The 20,974-nt window shown below is 41.8% G+C and overlaps 1 protein-coding gene across 7 annotated transcripts in view; it reads right to left on the minus strand.

Moving 5' to 3' along the window:
* Positions 1-20,974, minus strand: part of LOC109415955 (uncharacterized) — a 163,067-nt gene that overhangs the window by 35,634 nt on the left and 106,459 nt on the right. Inside the window, exon 1 of one of the 7 annotated variants that reach the window (XM_062861266.1) lies at positions 35-1,011. The exons of the other annotated variants lie outside the window; for them this stretch is intronic. The gene's annotated coding sequence lies outside the window, so the exon portion shown is untranslated. Of the gene's footprint in view, positions 1-34; positions 1,012-20,974 lie in introns of those variants that run through there. 7 annotated transcript variants of the gene reach the window in all.

The following is a 20,974-nucleotide window of genomic DNA, read 5'->3' on the forward strand; positions in this document are numbered from 1 at the left end:
ACAATTGAACCGGATACGTAGAAATATGACTCACCTTTTGACTATCCATATTTATTCAGCAGCGAAACACGATACATTCAATTGCCCCTAGCCATACAGTACTCAATAAGCAGGTCACTGTTGAGGTGTAACGCGGCAGTGAAAATTGCAGCTCAGAATAAGATCGGATGATCTCCAAGATCGATAAAGGCACTATTGTTTAATGGACAAATTTCATCTCGATGTGTACATGTAGTTTCTAACTAATGAATCACTTCACACCCAATGAAACTAAACACCACACGTTGTCGCTTAGTAGGTACCTACCGTAACCAGCGTATCATGACGAAAACTTTTGCAATTACAATCCATCACTCTCTTCTGGCTGCAAACGATGGAGGGCCGATATGTCTCTCCTTCTTCGTGGCCCATTCATAAAGTTTGCATCGACGACCGACGGACGACACGGCACGACCGCCGAGTTTCATTCATACACCAAATTCATTCACAACTTTTCGCGCTTTTTATGCTTCACCAGATGCTTGCAAGGGGTTTCCGGAAGGCCGGCGGCGCGGTGGGTCTCCGTGTTGTGTGTACCCTGACCAGACAATTGCACAGAAACACTTACTCTCTGTTCACCGTAATTGATGATAATTAATTTAAATTATTCTCGCCGGGGCTTAGCTCATACGATGCAATTACCGTTGGCAGACGTTTCCTATTACACTTAGAATGTCCCTTGATGAACACTTGTTCGTTGAACTTTAACTCACATTTTGTAATCAATATTGTACAAATGTACTATTTTACTAAGGAGCGACGAGTTCATAAATGCCCGAGCTTCCCGCGTAAACGAATGTGCGCGCCCGCGAAACAGAAATCTGCGACTTGTCCCGAGAAGCGATTCAAAACAAATAAAGATATTACTGAAAGCTTCCCGAGTCACAAGTCTCACCTCTTGGAGGAATCTGCGTTCACTCGCTTGCGATTGACTCCACTACGTAGGAAGGTATACAACGGATTGAACGGACACACGGTACGGTCGCCGATCGTATGTGACTATCGTGACTATAAACAAACGGTTCGTTCAAATCGAACTTCACAGGCATCGCGTCCGTCGCAGGCTTTCATGGATTGTGCGATGTGGTTTCTTTATGCAAGTCAGCTAGCACCAGTAGTTCAAATAAGAGAAGACTGAAGCTACTCTGTAGCACGGTGCAGTTTAGCATATAGCGAGGGAGTGCAATAATTTGATTTTCCATATCGAAGCTATAGGTTCCAAGCATACTTTCATTTGTTTTGTTTTATGTTCACTCACCCTGACTAATGACTGATTACAAGATGAGTAAAAAGTAGAAACTAGAATATAACTTGAACCAATTGCATTTGATGACTTTTAGTATCATATATGTTGAACTAGATTACACACGATTCTTTTTTGCACGAGTCGGGTCGGGTTTACTATAACTATACTATAACTCAGTCAATTTTGAACCGATTCTCATGAAAATATATACACATGTAAGCACGATTAGTATCCCTAGGTCAGTTGGTTCAAAATTAACTGAGTTATATAAACAACTAGCTGTCCCGGCAAACTTTGTCTTGCCATGATATGGTGGTTTGACAGCTGTTGAGGAAATCGCAGCAACGCACTCTAGATTGATTTCATTTGAATCACGGCAAATTTCTTCCCGGCCCATTAAAAAAATAGTATTTTTACATTCTTTATACTTCTTGAAAGATTTTCGTAACTTTTTATGTATATAAACACAGCCACCATGAATACGAACCGAACCGTGCAAGAGTCATGCTGATCGGTTCATCCGTTCTTGAGTTTTGTTGCCTCAAAGGGATTTCAAACTCATTTTTATATATATAGACTAGCTGTCCCGGCAAACTTTGTCTTGCCGTCTTGTGGTGGTTTGACAACTGTTGAGCTCAAAATATCACCGCACTCTAGATTGGTTTGATTTCGATCGTGTTGATTTTCTTCCCAGCTCATAAAAAATCAGTACTTTATCAATTTTCTTACTTTTTCAGTTCAATTTCGTAACTTTTTTGCACATATAAACACAGCCACCATGAATACGAAGCAAACCGTGCAAGAGTCAACCCGATCGGTTCATCCGTTCTTGAGTTTTGTTGCCTCAAAGGGACTTCAAACTCATTTTTATATATATAGATAGATTCAAATCAAGCAAAGAATGGGTATAGTTTGAAATAAATAAGATATAAATCATCGCCATCTGAATGTTGGCTGCAAAACGGTGAGTCGATAAGGAGAGCGTCCAATATAGCTCTGGTCCTCACAAGTTCCTACCTCATGCTTCCACGGGTCAAGCGATGACAAAGACCGCCAGCTAAGAGTTGTGTACATGTGCTTAGCTGGTAGTGCAGCCTGGGTACTGTTGTCCTTTTGACTTCACCTAGATTGAGGAGGTACGATCCGAGCGTCTGTCCTGGCATCCAGAGGCTGAGTAAGAAACGCTGCACCACGCCCAGCTAGATCCAAGGTGGTAGCCCCATCAGCGTGGTCGTCCCAGTGTTGGTTGGGACGTTAAACAGAACTGGCACGATGGCCCTCCGGCGAGACAGGAGAGTTGGCGTAGGCCCAATAAGCCACCCGTAAAAATCCCCATTGCGAATAACATAGGAGAAAATACGACTCTATACAATCGGCAAAGACCCACGTGACGAAATAAGGACTACGATTGGAAACTTGGAACATGGAATTGCAAGTCACTAGGTTTCGCAGGATGTGACAGGATAATCTACGACGAACTACATACCCGCAACTTCGACATCGTGGCGTTGCAGGAACTTTGTTGGACTGGACAGAAAGTGTGGAAAAGCGGGCATCGAGCGGCTACCTTCTACCAAAGCTGTGGCACCACCAATGAACTGGGAGCAGGATTTATAGTGTTGAGCAAGATGCGACAACGTGTGATCGGGTGGCAGCCGATCAACGCAAGGATGTGCATGTTGAGAGTTAAGGGTCGGTTCTTCAACTACATCATTATCAACGCCCACTGCCCACACGAAAGGAGACCTGATGACGAGAAAGAAGCGTTCTACGCGCAGTTAGAGCAAACATACGACATACGAAACAGCCTGCACGCCGTATCGAATGATAACGGCCAGCGATGCGTAAACTTTGCAGCCTCCCGTGGTATGGTAGTCCGAAGCACCTTCTTCCCCCGCAAAGATATCCACAAAGGCACCTGGAGATCACCCGACCATCAAACAGAAAACCAAATCGACCACGTTCTAATCGACGGTAAATTCTTCTTGGATATAACCAACGTCCGCACATACCGCAGTGCGAATATAGATTCGGATCACTACTTAGTCGCTGTATGCATGCGCTCAAAACATTCGACAGTTATCACCACGCGTCGAAGTCGAACGCCGCGGCTCAACATCGAGCAACTTCGTAACGTAGAGGTGGCTCAAGACTACGTGCAGCAGTTAGCAGTGGCCCTACCAACGGAAGAGCAGCTTGGCGCAGCTACACTTGAAGATGGCTGGAGGGACATCCGATCCGCCATAGGTAGTACCTCGGCTTCAGCACTAGGCTTCGCGACTCCGAATCACAGAAACGACTGGTACGACGGCGAATGTGAACAGTTGAAAAACGAGAAGAATGCAGCATGGGCGAGAATGCTGCAATACCGTACGAGAGCGAATGAGGCACGTTACAAACAGGCGCGGAACAGGCAGAACTCAGTCTTCCGGATGAAGAAGCGCCAGCAGGAAGAACGAGATCGCGAAGCTGTACCGCGCTAAGGACACACGAAAGTTCTACGAGAAGCTGAATCGCTCGCGCCAAAACATCACTTGTTCATCGATTTCCAATCGGCGTATGATACAATCGATCGAGAACAGCTATGGCAGATTATGCACGAGTACGGATTCCCGAATAAACTGATACGATTGATCAAGGCGACGATGGATCGAGTGATGTGCGTAGTTCGAGTATCAGGGACACTCTCGAGTCCCTTCGAATCTCGCAGAGGGTTACGGCAAGGTGATGGTCTTTCGTGCTTGCTGTTCAACATTGCTTAGAGGGTGTAATAAGGAGAGCGGGGATAAACACGAGTGGAACGATTCTCACGAAGTCCGTTCAGCTGCTTCGTTTCGCCGATGATATTGATATTATTGCTCGTAAATTTGAGACGATGGCGGAAACGTACATCCGACTAAAGAGTGAAGCCAGGCGAATCGGATTAGTCATTAATGTGTCGAAGACAACATAGCCCAAGTAACAATTCCATCGCTGATTGGTTTTGTTTAATTTTTATTAATGTTTTATTACAGCAATAATTAAAACTCACAGTTTTATGACTGCTTTTATGAAAACCATTAATAAAATGTTTTATAGTATACTTGAAGATATCCATAAAGACAGATTTTCAGAGTAAACAAAACTTTTCGATATGTAAACCTTATGGCAATCATTATTACCGCAATAAAACTGTTAAAACTCTCAACAGATGGCGATCCGTTCGATAAGTAACGACATCTGTTGGTGGAAAAGCAGAAGCTACGACACTGCTAGGTTTATTGCGGTCATCATAAAAGTAAACTTGCTTTCGTTTTATTTTCGCTGATTATGGTCGTCACCATATTGAAGAATTAGCTAACGTGAATGAAAAATAGTCAATTTTGCTTAAATTAGCAATGAATTGGTAGTTTGCAACCATTTTCATAACATGCTCACATAAATAAACTCTCTCTGCTGAGTTTTCTTATGATTCGGGATAGTTTTACTAAATTCACAAATTGATTTATTTCATCCCAAGATGATAATATTCACTATTTTCGAAGCGCATTAATTTTATGATTCTGCAACCCCAATATTCACGGTAAATTCGAATGCGCATAAGCCTACCAGCACAATAACTACTAAAATACTACTTTGAAATAATCGCTTTCTACTTACGACTGATGTATCCTCCTGAACTTTACGTGCCATCGAAGAAGCTTCTCTGCATCTTGAGCTGTCATAGTTTTTGTTGAAAAAAAAACAACAACAATCGAGAATGGGAAATATTTCAACTAGGTTTTAAAACGGGTTTATTGCTACTCTTAATGCGGTTTGCAAAACCTCTCCGAGAGTGGTCCACTTAGCCGGAAGATATTCTTAAAGAGGTTATCAAGAGGTTTTGATGTATGATTCAGTTTTATTGCAAGTTTTATAAAATTGGTCATGAAGATCTCTTGTAGAGCCGAACAAAACTTAAAATGTTACTTGGGAGTACAAGTACAAAGTACATGATGGCAAAGGGCTCCAGGGAGAAATCACCGCGCCCGCCACCCCGAATTCATATCGACGGTGATGAAATCGAGTCACCAACGCGGAGTTTTCGAACGGAAGGTGTTGCGTACCATCTACGGCGGAGTGCAGATGGAAGACGGGACTTGGAGAAGGCGAATGAATCACGAGCTGCATCAGCTGCTGAGAGAACCAACCATCGTCCAAAATCGAAAATCGGTAGGCTACGGTGGGCGGGTCACGTCATCAGTATGTCGAATAGCAACCCGACTAAAATGGTTCTCGAGAGTCATCCGACCGGTACAAGAAGACGTGGAGGGCAGCGAGCTAGGTGGGTCGACCAAGTGGAGGACGATCTGCGGACCCTACGCAGAGTGCGGAACTGGAGACAAACAACCATGGACCGAGTGGAATGGAGGCGGCTACTATGTACAGCAGAGGCCACCCCGGCCTTAGCCTGATCGATTGATTGATTGCATCTGAATGTTAACAGGCTAGGATGAAGAATGAACTAGAGCTTTCTGGCATCATGTAGAATAAAAGAAGAGTGGTTCAATGAAAGTTTTAGATTGTTGCTACATATTTCGATCGACATTGTATTGCAAACCCTTGTCCAAGAGCGATCTCCACCAAACCAATAGCAACCTAGCATTAGGAGGAGCTCCGCGCGCGGGACGACCGACCGGGTGACAGTGCTCCATGCGACGACGACGACGACGACGCCTTGAGTGGATCGTGGTATAACTGGAACTGGAAAATGCGTTGGTGTCAAAATTGCCCTCGTCCGTCGCCATTGGAACAAGGTACTTCTTAGCCGTCCGCGGTGGACCCTCTTAGCCGGCACTGACTGGCTGGTAGGTATAAGGCAGGGTATCTCCAATGGGCACAATCTTTTGCATGAGAAGTTTACTTTACCCATCGTAGGTAGCCCACCTGAGTATGTGGCTGATGCTTCCAGCCAGCACAGTCTTCTAGAGGCAATCGATGACGAGTGTGACAAGTGTGGGTTCGGCGCGTTGTCTTCAGGAGGTGCGCTCTAAGTCTTTCTTACGATACATGCGTGCCTGCCTGCACTGTGGATGGGTCCGATCAGCAAACAAAACTCTTCATCGTATCTGTTGTTGGGTAAATATTTGCTCCACCGAGCCTGAAGTGGCCGAACAGGTTGGCGGAAACTGGGCCTTTGGAGTAATTTTTGTCCGATTGTGTAGACCTCCAGAGGTTCGAGTGAGTGGGTGATTGGCTGACTGTAGGTTGAAACTCGTTGAAGCCTTGTAGTAGGGATGGAACAGAAAGTCACACAACTTTTTTAAGAGTAGTTAGTAAACACTGTTGAAGTTATAATGTGGATTGGGTCAAAAATTCAACGTTAGATATTATTCAAATAACAAACTGAATCAAAGTTTAGCCTTTGAGCCCAATCATCTTAGAATCAAACCATAGCCGCCTCAAAATAAAATAAACAACATCGATAAGTTTTAAGGCATACGCCGTCGTATGTTTCCTTAAGTCAATGAATGAGTCCTGGAATTCCCTGGGCCCATCCTGATGTGATTGGCTAAGCCATTTTATCAGCCCAATTTGAATACGACGAATGTGTTTCGGCTTCCTTGCGTGAATAGAGGGGTTTCAACAAATTCCCGTGTATGTTAGCATTGACCAATAATGATCAATTTTATTATAGCTCTTCGCCTAACGCCTCATGGATAATTTGATACAATTACTTACTTACTTTCTGTCCTGAGCACCAACAGTGGAGCAGAGGACCGAAATGAAAGATCTCCTTCCTGGGCGATAAACAGCCATCGCCTTGACCTGTGGCCAGGTCAAATTTCTGTCGACTTCCTTTATTTCCTCTGGGTCTGCCTTTGTTGCGATGTCCTGCTGGGTTCCAATCTAACGCTTGTTTGCAGATTTCGTTCCCGCCCTTGCATAGGAGTGTGGCCGACCCATCTCCACTTTCGATCCTGAATTTCTACCGCCATCGGCTTTTTATGACATCGACGATGGAGCTTCACGTTGGAGATCCAATTGTGAGGCCACCATGCATGAATCACATACCGCAGGCATCTAACGATGAAGACCTGCAGCCGTTGAATGTTCTCCGCTGATACACACCAAGTTTCATTGGCGTACAGCAGCACTGTCGTTCTTCTGCAAAGTTACGCAAGGGGATTTTTTTATTATCGTACAAAGTGGTACGAAGGCTCTCAGAATTGAATGTTTTTTTTTTCATAAGTTGGGTTCATATATATATATTTCTATTCTATTATAGTGCTTGCACAGCCAGTATTGAAAAGCATCCTGGAAATATCAAAATTTCTTCTGATATTTTCTTGTCATTATTAGTATTTGCAGCATATCAGAGATGTGATGTGATACAAACACTAAAATGGCCAGGCCCACTGTGCAGACTAATGGGTTGGATAATTAAAAAAAAGAGGCAATCAGGTTATCCACTTATGAATAACATGATTGACAAAGCTTTTTAAATTTATTAAAGGAAGAAACGGGGACAACCGTACCAACCGTTTCGTTTTAGGGGAATGGGATTTGAACATAAAATCGTTGGGAGTGGCGCTGCTAAGAAGGTTAATGCACACTCCGTTATAGTTGGCGTCTGTTATCCTGGGATGGGGCACAGGCATTTGTCCTTGTGCCCTGGCCTTAAAGCCTAGACTTTAAGCGCCATTACTCGCTCTCTGAAACGAAATAGACGAAGGTTCCTAGACCCTTTGAAATTGCGCGTTACTGATAACATAAAAATAAATCAATATGTGTGAAACTAAAAAGTATTACCAAGAATTTTAAATTACATTTTACATCGTTTCACTGACGAAGGAGTTGAGGCTCTTCAGTTTTCACACGCTATTCATCAAAACACCAAAGCCTCTTGGTGACACAGCGCATATAGAATCACATCTTAATTTGCACCACTTCGGATCTCTTTTCCGTTTACATCACTCGAAGGAATTAGAACACCAGGAATAGATTGAATAAGTCATTTGCATCTCCCGGATAAATCACCGCGGCGAGAGACATATATTATTAACAATAAAACTGATACAATCATCACTTGCGATTTATTGCCTGGACGGTGTAGCCCCAACCGTACCGCAACTAAATTCAAATTACGACCGCCGAAATAAAAGAACCGCGAATACACGACAGGAAAAACCTAATTTTCATTTCCTAAACACCTTTGTAAAACTAACCGAATGGCATAAAACCAAGCCATTTTACTCCAGCCGAAAATCACACGGAAACGAGAAAACGCGTGACAGAAACTTTGAATCAACCGTTCGCACGCACGGCTTGCTGCCCAGATTTTCTAAGTGAGGTTCATATGAACAAAAACTAAATTGAAAAAAAAATCAGGATTGCCTAATTTTCCGGAAAACTCCAGTGGAAAAATCATAACTCAAGAACGAAGCAACATAGACACATTTTTTGTGAAATCATAAGCAAATTTTCTCAGTAAGGTCGTTACAATTATTTATTTCATTTTTTGTCCCACCACTCTTGGGCTGGTCGAGGGGGGGGGGGATAAAAATAATAAAGCATTTAATCTGAACAATATATAAAACTCATCGGATTTGTTTAAGATTTGTTAGCAAGACCCGATATTTTTAAAATATTTTTTATCTGCCTTCTCAAAATGCAAAATCCGGCAAAAAAATTAAGGGGGGGGGGGGTAACAAAAAGTCAAAATTAAATGTGTATCAGCCTAATTTTAAAAAAATACAAAATAAAAATTATAAACTCACATTTTGCTTGACTTTGGATAAAAATAATGTTCTACGAGTTTATTCGAAATTTAATTTGTGAGAAATTCATAAAAAAAAAAAAAAGATTGAAAATCGGTTGAAAATTGAGAAAGCTATGGCACATGAAGTGAAAACACCTTTTTATTACTCGAAAATTCAACTTTGAGGCGATTGCGCCACCTCTAACTCTCAATATATCTGACTCAAACATCAGATGTTTCTCTATTTATGTCATTTGAATTCAGAAGAGTTTACGGATTCCAGGTTTCGACAACTTTTGAAAAATAAGCCGCAGCCTACTCAACAGGCTGCTTCATTTCTATGCTCGCAAAAAATCCGTTCCGATATACGTGCACTCCCAGTCACGGCAACGGGAACTATGCATAGCAACCATAACAACAATAAGAAATGCACAGGGGGTGGCCAAAATGTTTGGGATAGGCAACTTTTTTCTCTCACAAAAAAGTTCAACATGGTGTAACTTTTCATAGAGTGCATCAAATATTCTCAAATTTTGACCGTTTGCCAACATTTTATATGTGCATCAGTGGTACAAATTTGAGCTCGATTGGTTAATCTTTCGCGCAGTTAGAGCCGTTCTGGTATTGCGCGCAAACCCCAACATTTTATTCCCACCTTTGGGTTTCCGCGCCGAAGACCCAGCGCCAGATTCGGCGACAAAGAAAACTGACAGCAGTCGCCGGACAGTTGGCAATCCTGATATTTGACGGCGGCCGCCCGGTAGTCATGGGAGTGGATTGTTGTCACGCAAATAGATCTTTTCGCTGAAAATACATGTGTATTGAGTTATTGTTGACAGATTTTCTGCAGTGTTAGTGTGAAATTCAGCGATTTTCTGTATCGCGTAAGCCTTCGCTGGAAGAAAACGTCATGTTGCTCAGCGAAGCAAGTAAAATTTTCAGTGAAAAAAGCAATAAAACACTATTTTTAAGACTATCAATTTTTGAACTGTCATATCTTGGAGACCAATGAACCGAATTGAATGAAATTTTGAACGATTATCAACAATTTAGTAATGCTTGAAAATCCATCAAAACATTATTATTAAACGTTGGAAAAAGTTTTGATGGTTTGACATTTTCACCCATATAGAGGAAAATGATTAAAATTACTAAACATGTGCTTCCTTTAATCCAAATAGGCTCTAATATATCTTATTATAGATATCTTCTGAACAGAAGTGGAAAATCTTTGGATATCAAAAATAAAATTTAATGACATTGATGAAAAAAAAACATTTTTTCGAAAAAGATTCAAAATTGTCAATCCATCATAACTTTTTTCAACGTTTAAAAAGTACCTATGTTTTGATGAATTTTCAAGCATTATTATATTGTTGATAATCGCTCAAAATTTCATTCAATTCGGTTCACTGGTCTTCGAGATATGAGAGTTCAAAAATTGATAGTCTTAAAAATAGTGTTTTACCAGAATGGTTATAACTTTGCGAAAGATTAACCAATCGAGCCCAAATTTGTATCACTGATGCACATATGATAGTGAAGTGGAACCATCTCGGAAGGGGTCCTATTTTGGGCACTTTTCCGCTATAACTCAGCCAATTCTGAACCAATTGACACAATTTTTGGAACGCGATGAGATACGTATAGTATCTAGCCGTGTACAAAATTTCAAGTCAATTGATTTGGAATTGACTGAGTTATAGCGAAGAGTGCCCAAAATACCGGCCGCTGCCCAAGTGGTTCATTGTTCACAAACGGCCAAAATTTGAGAATATTTGATGCACTCTATGAAAAGTTTGTAACTGCCGACTTGCTCAAGAGGGGAGCCTTCCTGAGACTCCCTGAAACAACACCTCAGGGTCGGCATGCTTCTTGACCAGTTATTCGCGGGCAGGGAATATTCGCACTGTCGTACAGAAAAACTCTCACGTCACTTCACATTTTACACATTTATTTCCGGACTTTTCCAGCCTCTTACTCTTCCTATTCCTCCCACATTCTTACATCTACTCTAACCTGTTCTTTCTTGTATTTCGGGGCCCCTTCTTCTACCTTCCACCACGCACCACACCAGATCCTAAACGATGGCGGCCTTACGTACTCGGTTCCCCAGTAGCCTTCGGGGTAGCGATGGCGGCATTTCGTAGGCCCTTCTTGACTTCGGGCTGCCACCGAGTGTGTTGACGGACTCGATGGACGACGGAACTCTTCGGATCGTCCCAACGTAGGGGGGGGGGGGGACCTTGAACTCCTACGGAACCGTAGTTCTGTCCAAAAACAGCGGGGTTCTAGGAATCCAGAGTACGGTATTAGAGTTGAACTGAGTGTTGACTGGACCAAATTACCTGCTGTCCTTCTTGTAACTTTTCACAAATCCTTCAACTCTTTCTTGGCGGGTATAAAACTTGTTGAACTTCCGCACTACTTCAACCGTTCAGGTTGGCGGTTCTTTTAACTCTCTTCAAGAATTATGGAGTCGAGTGTAGATGGTTCACTGGCCTCCAGTATTCGGGCAGTGACCCAAGACATTCTATTGTTGTTTGTCGTGTCCGTTAGCCCGTTCGTGTGCATATTTCCTTCCATCTTGGTTCAGCGTCGGCCACCCCTTTTAGGCTACCAAAAGGATATCGTTTTCCCTCTGGTGGTGGGTTTCAGAAGTACCGTCGTGCGGGGTGTCATTGGGCCAAAGCGGGGTGACATTGGGCCACTATTTCGCACGTTTAGAATACGACGGGAATGCATATTGTGTGCTAAACTACTAGAATACATAATTCTAAGATACTTTACATCCACCGTCGCATTCTCTGACTTATACTGAATCCGTGGGATGGATGGACCCCGAACGACGGTAGCGTGGATGGTGGCGTAGTACGGTAGTCTACTAAACTATGGACTAGACTAACAGTAACTGACGAAGAAAACTGCACGACACTTACGGACACTACCTGCACTATTCTATAACAAAACACGATACAAATTCCAACAAAATCTCAAAATTGCTCCACACTGAACTGCGAACACTTACAAGTTACAGCATGTTGAACTTTTTTGTGAAAGAAAAAAAGTTGCCTATCCCAAACATTTTGGCCATCCCCTGCGTGAACTAGATGACACGTTCTCTAGAACGCCCATATTGACAGCTGGAACTAGTTCCAGTTCACGGTGTATATTTGTTTGTTCACGTTTATCAGAACGGATTTTTTTCGCGTGTGTCTAAGTCGAGAACCGGACTATGAAATTTCTTATCATTTGATATGTAACTATCCAGTTTCTACGCAACTGCGTTTCCGAGTACTCGGTATACACTTAATAAAGTGACACTGACCTAAGATGCCTGAATCTTCAGGATGTTCTATTGTTCTGAATCCGTTGAGGTAAGTATAGCTATGTATAGGCTTACTTTACGCTTTATGCGTTTTCCACTATGCCCTTTTCAGGGCGCTGCTTGAACCCGTTGTGGTACGCTTATGCGATTATGTCGAACTTATTCCCTTACCTTCCTTTTCCCTATCCCATCCCTTATTGCTCCCTTCCCTCTCCCTCAGGTAAATGATGAATATGCTCGTATTCATGTTGATGGCACAAATTTCCCATTTGGAGGAGAACGTGCCTCTGGAGCCGACCTACTGATACCTGATACCTGTTACTGGTCTATGAGGAAAGAGCGATCTTCCAATCATCATGTCATTATTGTCACAAAACTCTGTAAACAGCTCTTCGTTATCGCTTATTTCTCAGACACTATGGTATCCCATGACGTGCTCATAGTCCGAGTTGTTGGAACCAACCTTCAGTGGCTTCCTATGAGGATCTTGATATCTCTTTTCGGAATCTTGTCCACGACAGCATTCAGTTGGCTGTAAAAGTTCTCTTTGCCTTGCATTTTGGCAGCATCGGTTGACGCGTAACATTGGATCATGGTAAGGTATCGTAACCTATGTAAAAAAAAGTTAGAAAGTGGAACAAGAAGATAATTCAAGCCTAACTTTACCAAACACCGTATCTACAAAGATAAAAATAATGAGATTTACACATCATGTAAACTTCATATTAGTCATGTAAACTTAAGTGTATGATAATGTACATGATATATCATGTAAATTTGCGTTATATGTCATGTAAACACTCACAGTCATGCTGAATTACATGACATAAAGTAAAAGTTGACATGCTATTTTATGAGTTTTACATGATATGTCATGTAAACTTCTGTGATATCCCACGCTCCAAACATGTGCATCATATGTCACAGAAATTTACACTATTTTTTTGATCTGTGTAACAAAATCGACAAACGGAGAAAATCGAAGGGGATGTTCGCTGGTACCATATAAAGCAAGCTATAGTAACTTAAATATTGAACATTTCAGAAACGTGAAAAATCCGGGTATTTTTTCACAAATCATCTCCAAAGGTGAAAGTAGTCCTTAACGAAACTCAGCGCCTCATGTGAAAATCATTTTTTTGTTTACATACGGTGTTTGGTAAAGTTAGGCTTGAATTATTGAGTTCGACGCTTGACGCGGCAAACCTTCAGTATTTTATGAGTTCTTTTTCAAATGAAATGCCAATGTTAAGAAATACAATAAAATATAATATGGGACGAGCTTATTTGTATGCATCCTAACACCCACCAGAGAACTGAACTGAACAAAACTTCATGTGATAAAAGATGTTTTAGAAATCAATTTGCAGTACTGAGTACACAGTTAGGTTTGGCTATTCTTAAAATACGCTAAATATTGCGGAACAAATTCTGAAGTCTCAATGTAAGCAGCAGATTTAAATAATCCGTTGTGGAGCGGATCTGGTGTGAACTTGGGTGTCACGCCGAGGATCTGGGATCGAATCCCACTCCCGACAAACTCGCAAAAATGTGATTTTTTCCTTCGAAAGGGAAGTAAAGCGTGGGTCCCGAGATGAACTAGCCTAGGGCTAAAAATCTCGTTAATACAGATAAAAAATAATAATAATAATAATCCGTTAGTTATCTTAAACTTCTGTCGAGATGTGTTCGCGCACGGGCAGGGTTTTTTCTTCCTACGTTGTGTTGGTAGAATTAAAACACTGGTAAAATGTAGTGCCATCTTGCCATGGCAACGGCTTGAGATCAACTGATTTATTATTGATTAAAGCTATACACACTATTACATACAAAAGGTCAATTACTGCAAGGACATCTAGATGTGACTATACATATTACATTAAGTACAAACATACTCCCCCCCAAAACCAATACTGGTTTTTAATTACATTCAAGAGCTGATAAAACTGTATATACACTAACGACCCATACTGTAGTACACACATTAACCGCACAAACATTCGGCAAACACACTCGCCATTGAGAAGGAAGCATGTTTCTTGACTAAGACTGTCGTAGTCAGGAGGAGTCAAGAACGTAGCATGCTATGCTAGATGGCTACCATAGAGGCCACACCATCGTAGCTGGAAGTGGAGCGACTCGTTTGTAGGTTCTGCGGACAATTACAGTATTTTTTTTCCATTCGATGACGCTATAGATGAGCTCGATCGCAATGTGTCCGATGGTCCAGCTGAGTGTATTGTTCTATTCATTGCTGCGAAGAATGTAAACCATAGGCAGAGTCGATCATCCTGCTGAATACCGAGCCTGTTGCAGCAGTATTAACTGATGATCCACACATGGTTGGGTTACGTACGTTGTGGAAATTGTGTTATCGTTGTTCGGATGCTGATCGATGTGATGACTTTTTAATTATCATTTTCGTAACATTAAGTTCGTTTAATGGCCTGTCACGGCACCAAATGTTCGCGCACGGGCAAGGTTTTTTCTTCCTACGTTGTGTTGGTAGAATTAAAACACTGGTAAAATGTAGTGCCATCTTGCCATGGCAACGGCTTGAGATCAACTGATTTATTATTGATTAAAGCTATACACACTATTACATACAAAAGGTCAATTACTGCAAGGACATCTAGATGTGACTATACATATTACATTAAGTACAAACAAGATGTTCAACATTAAGTAGAGGGTTAAACGACGAAATGGAATTCTTCACAATTTCGACTTGAACATTTAGATGCTAGCAGAATGCAAGCCTCTAGAATACTCATAAGAACACACATTAGGGGTTTCACAAAATCCATTGAGCTTCATTATGATGCACGAAAACGCGGCAGCCACTAAGAGATATTAGTAAAATATTTTTTTTATTTCTTATAAACCGCTAACTTAGCTTAGTTAAGGCTGTAAGGTTTTTGGTAGAGAATAAATTACCTACAAACTATTTCGTATTTTCTCGATATGTATGCTAATCAGAGACTAGAAAGTCTATGCCAGTGGTCACCAAACTGCGGCCCGCGGGCCGCATGCGGCCCTCGACCAAGTTTTGTGCGGCCCGTGAACTGATTTTGAAATGTATTAGAAAGTGGCCCACTCATTGATTCTATAATAAAAATCAGAAGTTTCACCATATTTTAAAAATTTCATGGCAATTAACTTCTGAAATTTTACCAATATCATGGAAAGTTTTTCAAAAGTTGTGAAAGTTTGAAAGTTTTACAAACTGTTAAATACTTTTAAGAATTTTGTTCCGAAAATATTCGAAGGTTTTGAAGCCTAAATAATGAGTTTAGGCTGAATTTCGTAGGTTTTCTGCCATGAATTTTGGACTTGTGGCAGAACTTGTCATTAGTAATTTGATTAATTCACGAAAATAAAGTTAAAATAATTTCTATTTTGTTTCCTGTATTCGATATACACAGTACTTTTACCAGGAAACTATTCCAACATTTTTTACAGAATTTTTGCCTACACTTCTTAAAAGGAAGTGTTGCACAAGTTTTTGGAATTTCGCTAAAACCTTCAGGGGTTGGGCAAGATACTATTCATTCCCCTAACAATGCTTTTGAGAATTCCTCCTAAAATATCAATTCTAAATTGGCTACAAAAATTTGCACACATTGCTCAGAAAATCATGCCTGCAGGTTTCTCTTCATTGGCTTCCTAAGAATTTACGCAAGAAAAACTTTTGAAAATGTCATCCACAACAGTATCTCTAGGCAGTTTTTCAGATTTTTTTTCCAAAAATCCTGAAATCCCTACAAATTATTCTTAAATTTCTCAAAATTCACAAGAAGGTACAGTTTTAAGATTTTTTGTAAATAAAGCAGCCAGGGGTTTAACAAAAGATTTATTCGTGTGCGTGTCTAGGACTTCCACAATTCTGCACTTGTTCTATTGGTCTAGCCAGTGTCGCTATTTATTATATTTCGTATGACTTTTGAGTAACAAGTCTGAAATAATTGGCTCAACATCATTAATACCAAGAACTTCAAAACCTAAATATCACGCTACATCGCTAGAACTCCTGCTTTAAATTCCCTTCGATTTTCAGAATTTTTCCAAGCGAAATAAAATCTCCAAAATAACTCCAGGTTATTGAGTTCTTTGCTCATGTTCAATATAAAAAAACAACAAACAAATGGATTGAGTGTTGGATCTGGGCATTTTTTGATAAAAAAAAACTCTGGAATGGCTTGCGGCCCGCAGTCTCTTTTCAATATTCAATTCTGGCACGCAAATACAGTTAGGCTGAGGATCACTGGTCTATGCATACTATATATGCCGTCATAACTATGTATGCCGTTTTCGAATGATAGCAGAATACAAGCCGCATGCGTTTTCGGAAACCTCAAAGACGACTTTATTGTAGCAAGTTATGGTATTGACAGAACAGTAACCTCTCATTTAAAGTTTCCCAAATGGAAGAAAATAATGACCTCCTAAATAGTACTGTCACAGTCAGATGATACTAATCCGCAAGGTTTCTCTACTTCCAAAACCAATCCCCCGTTTATCTGAAATCCAGGCCATACCATTCGAATCCGCGCAATTCCTCTGCGTCTGAGAGCCATACCTTTGTATCCAATACAAAGCACCTAAAGGTGCCGGTGGCGATTCTGCGGCTAAATTTGTAATGCAGGAACCTGAACAACGCGATCAGTCCCGTCGTCGTCTACACAGGCGTGCGGCGTAAGAAAATAAAAAGCGCAGCAGAGCAGAAAAGAAAAGAGTTCACAACCCGCGCGCCAAAACGGAACGGCAACAATAATAAATGCACGTGGGTGTCTAGCTGGTTTGCATCCTGCGCCGGTCGGTCCTCCCTTCCCTTCCGCGGACGGGGCCGGTGGGATGAGGCAGGCTTGGCGTTCATAGACATATACGCGAGAAGAAAAAAAGACTCGTTATTGCCATATATGAAAACAAAAACGACAATCCACACCGCGCACACCGCAAGTACTTGACTGCGCGCATACCGGTCTTCAAACCACTCCCGGCGAAACGGTAAAACGAAACAACTCACTCACTGCACTGGATGGTGGTTGGTGGGCATAGCAGAGCGGATTCGAGATCGGTCATATTTCATGAACTGGGCTGATAATTAACTGCAAATTTGCTCAGGCACGTCCTTTGTGTGATTAATAGATTGCATGTACATGGCATATCTACATGGTCAACAGGATCTTCTAAAAGCGCTAAAAATCATTAACATCAATTTGATCTGTGATTTTCAGTGGACCTATTGGAGAAATTGTCAATCTGGAGACGGCAGGTTCGATTCCCGTTCCAGTCGGGAAATTTTTTGGCTTCCTGAGCAAGTATAATGTATCATCACAGACAAACAGACGTCTCACTCTACTCACTTCCCATCGTTTTACTTTTTACCGGATTATTCAAATATTCCGTAGTTCGCAAATCGCTCGCTCATGGCGCTCGCATCGTTTTTGCTCCTGTTTGACGTTTGCTCACTACCGCCATCTACTCAGTAGATTTGCGTACCACAGCATAATTAGCATTGGTCGATTATGTTTGAGTGACGATGATTTTTATCGCATTTTCTTCCAAGTGACACGTCTGTTTGTCTTTGGTATCATTGTGCTTGCCATGCAATATAATAAATACAAACTATGACAGAAAAAAACCTTTCAATTGAAAACTGTTTTTTAAAGAATGAGAAAATTATCCTTATCAAAAATATCCAAGAGATGTTTCCTCGGGTTATGTGGAGATCGACCCACCAAAAACTCATTCTCTCTCTTCCTTACCTTCGTGGTACGCCCGTTAGGGATGACTTCGAGAAGGGGCAGCCGGACATTAGTACTCTGCCGAATCTGTGCAGATACCACCTAAAGCACCTATGGCCTGACAGAAATTGTATCACGTGAAAGATCACCTCGCCATGGGGCCTGCTCGTCTATTTAGATGCGCTCGATATGAGCCTATGTGTCCATCTACCCTTGCTAGAGGAATCTCATTCCCTCTGCCACTTCAACATTGACGATGTTGTGGCGATCCGTCTCGTGCCTCTTATGCTTCCGTGCTCTGCCACCAGTAGTGCATTGGGCATCATGCCCGCCAGCACGCATACCGCGTCCTTTGTGACCGTACGGCGGTATGCGCTGGGCACCTTCAGGTACACCAGCCTGTGCGTACTCTCGTTTCGCATCACGTTCGGTTGTCCACTTGCGCACTCGACCATGCAGCGGTGCCATGCCGTAGTGGGAGACCGCTACTCTCGCGAGCGTATTGCACGTGGCTTCCGAATTTCAGCTAATCGTCAATCATGACCCGCAATTGCTTCAGTGGCCGCTTAGAGTTTTTCGAGCACACGCCTGTGGTGACTGTATGTTGTTCAGATATGCGATTGTTTACCACTACTACCTCCGTTTTGTGGTGCGCGAGTGCCAATTGTCGCGACCTTATCCAGTCCTCCATTTTGCTAATTGCGTACTTCCTTTATCGACTTGTAATATACCACGAGGGAAATTAGTCTATGGTAATATCATGGGAAAAACCTACCAGCTTTACGCCCGGTGGAAATTCGACCCTCAATACGCCATCATACGTCGCGTCCCATAGTACCGGGCTCAGGATGGAGCTATCTGGGGTACCCTAACGGTAATGTTGTAGCTCCTCTCGCCTTCATTGGTGTCATTTGCACCCTATTCTGGAAGTAACTCTCCAGTATTCGGCATAGGCTTATGAGATGGCATGCTCCTCAGTGCGAAACGTGAGAAGAGAAAACATACACTCTACACACGACGAGAGCGAGGGTGAACTACGCAACTTTTTTCACACACTCTCTGGCATCCATCGCGGCACCCTCAAAATGAGTGCTCAAACAAATGTTAGAACAAACATGTTTTTTCAGTTTCGGCGTGCACATTTTGTGCGCGCAGAAAATGTGCACACAAAAATTCGTGTTGAGAGCGCACTGAGTCGTGCTTCCAGTGCAATACTGTGTGTACCACAGGAGTATGAAAGTACTTGCTTGTCTAATGTCGTTTTCGTTTTTGCGGTAGTGCTACACCGGTGTAGCACTTTTGCAACGAAAGTGTTCGTTTTTGATTTTCGTGCTACACCGGTGCAGCACTTTTTCTGCACCGCGCATGATAGTGTAGCACTCAAAAAATCGGGAGTGTAGCAGGTGCACTGCACACGTGTCCACCAATCAGCGATTGCAAAGTTGTCAATATTTTGGTGTTTATACACGCACACCAATGCAACTGCACCGAAAATGTTCGTTTATTCAGCGAAAAGTGTAGCACGAAGCGGTGTAGCACCACCGCAAAAACGAAAACGACATAAGATATCACATAAATCACAGACAAATAGATGTGACACTAACGAAATTTCCATCTCATATATCTCATGATCCTGATTACTTAGAAAGTTGGTGTCTTCGGCAAAGTTGTTTGGCTGGTCAAGGAATAACCGATAATAAGATTAAAGATCCAAAATTCCACCGCTAGGCGGTGCTAGTGAGCTAACAAATTTTGTTTTTCATAAATATCAGGAAAATTTGCAAAAAATACAACTAGCGCCGCCTAGCTGCAAAAACTTCAACCAAACGGTAATTATTCTGAAAGCCCTTGATCTACCAAACAATATTGTCGAAGACACCATCTTTCTACAAAACGAGGATGCTGAGATATGCGAAATTTAAAATTTGTTTGCTCTCTAGCGCCGCCAAGCGGTAGAATTTTGAATCTAAAGTCTTATTATCGGTTAGTCCTTGACCAGGAAAACAACTTTGCCGAAGACACCAACTCTCTAAGTAATCAGGATCATGAGATATATGAGATTGAAATTTCGCTAGTGTCACATCTACTTGTCTGTGATTTATGTGATATCTTAGACAAGCAAATGCAACACTGACAAAATTTCCATCCCATATATCTCAGGAACCTGATTACTTAGAGAGTTGGTTTCTTCGCCAAAATTGTTCAGCTGGTCAAGGGCTTTCAGAATATGGGCCGTGTGATTCGTGATTTCACCGCTAGGCGGCGCTAGATAGCGTATAAATTTTACATTTCGCATATCTCAGCATTCTGATTCTTTAGAAAGATGATGTCTTCGGCAAAATTGTTTGGTAGATCAAGGGCTTTCAGAATAATTATCGTTTGGTTCGAGTTTCTGCAGCTAGGTGGCGCTAGTTGCAATTTTTTGCAAATTTTCCGGATATATATGAAAAACAAAATTTGTTAGCTCACTAGAACCACCTGTTGGTGGAATTTGGAACCAAAATATTCATCAACTGAAAGTCCTTGACCAGCTTAAGACGTCTGCTTGTCTCTGATATCACAGGATTTGATACCCCTTAGCGGGTTTTAGACTCACTGGCATGCTTTCGGTTCAGCAAATGCTCAAACAACACTGACCTTAAACACACTGCGGGTGCACTGAGTTCTGTTTTTTCTGCGTGCGCGCAGAAATTGCGCACTGAGATTATGATCTGCGGGCTCTCATTGCTCTCACGCAGCACTTTAATCACCCGCACAAAAACTCTGCGTGAGAGAAATTATGTACATTTTATTGTGCGTTTTTTCTCTTTCTCTTTTGTAAGGTAAATGAAACTAAGAAGTTTAGTGAAAGATGAGCGTAAATGGGCACAATTTCTGCGTGACATGCCATCCCT

Source organism: Aedes albopictus, chromosome 3, assembly GCF_035046485.1.
Source record: "Aedes albopictus strain Foshan chromosome 3, AalbF5, whole genome shotgun sequence".
NCBI classification, from domain to species: Eukaryota; Metazoa; Arthropoda; class Insecta; order Diptera; family Culicidae; genus Aedes; species Aedes albopictus.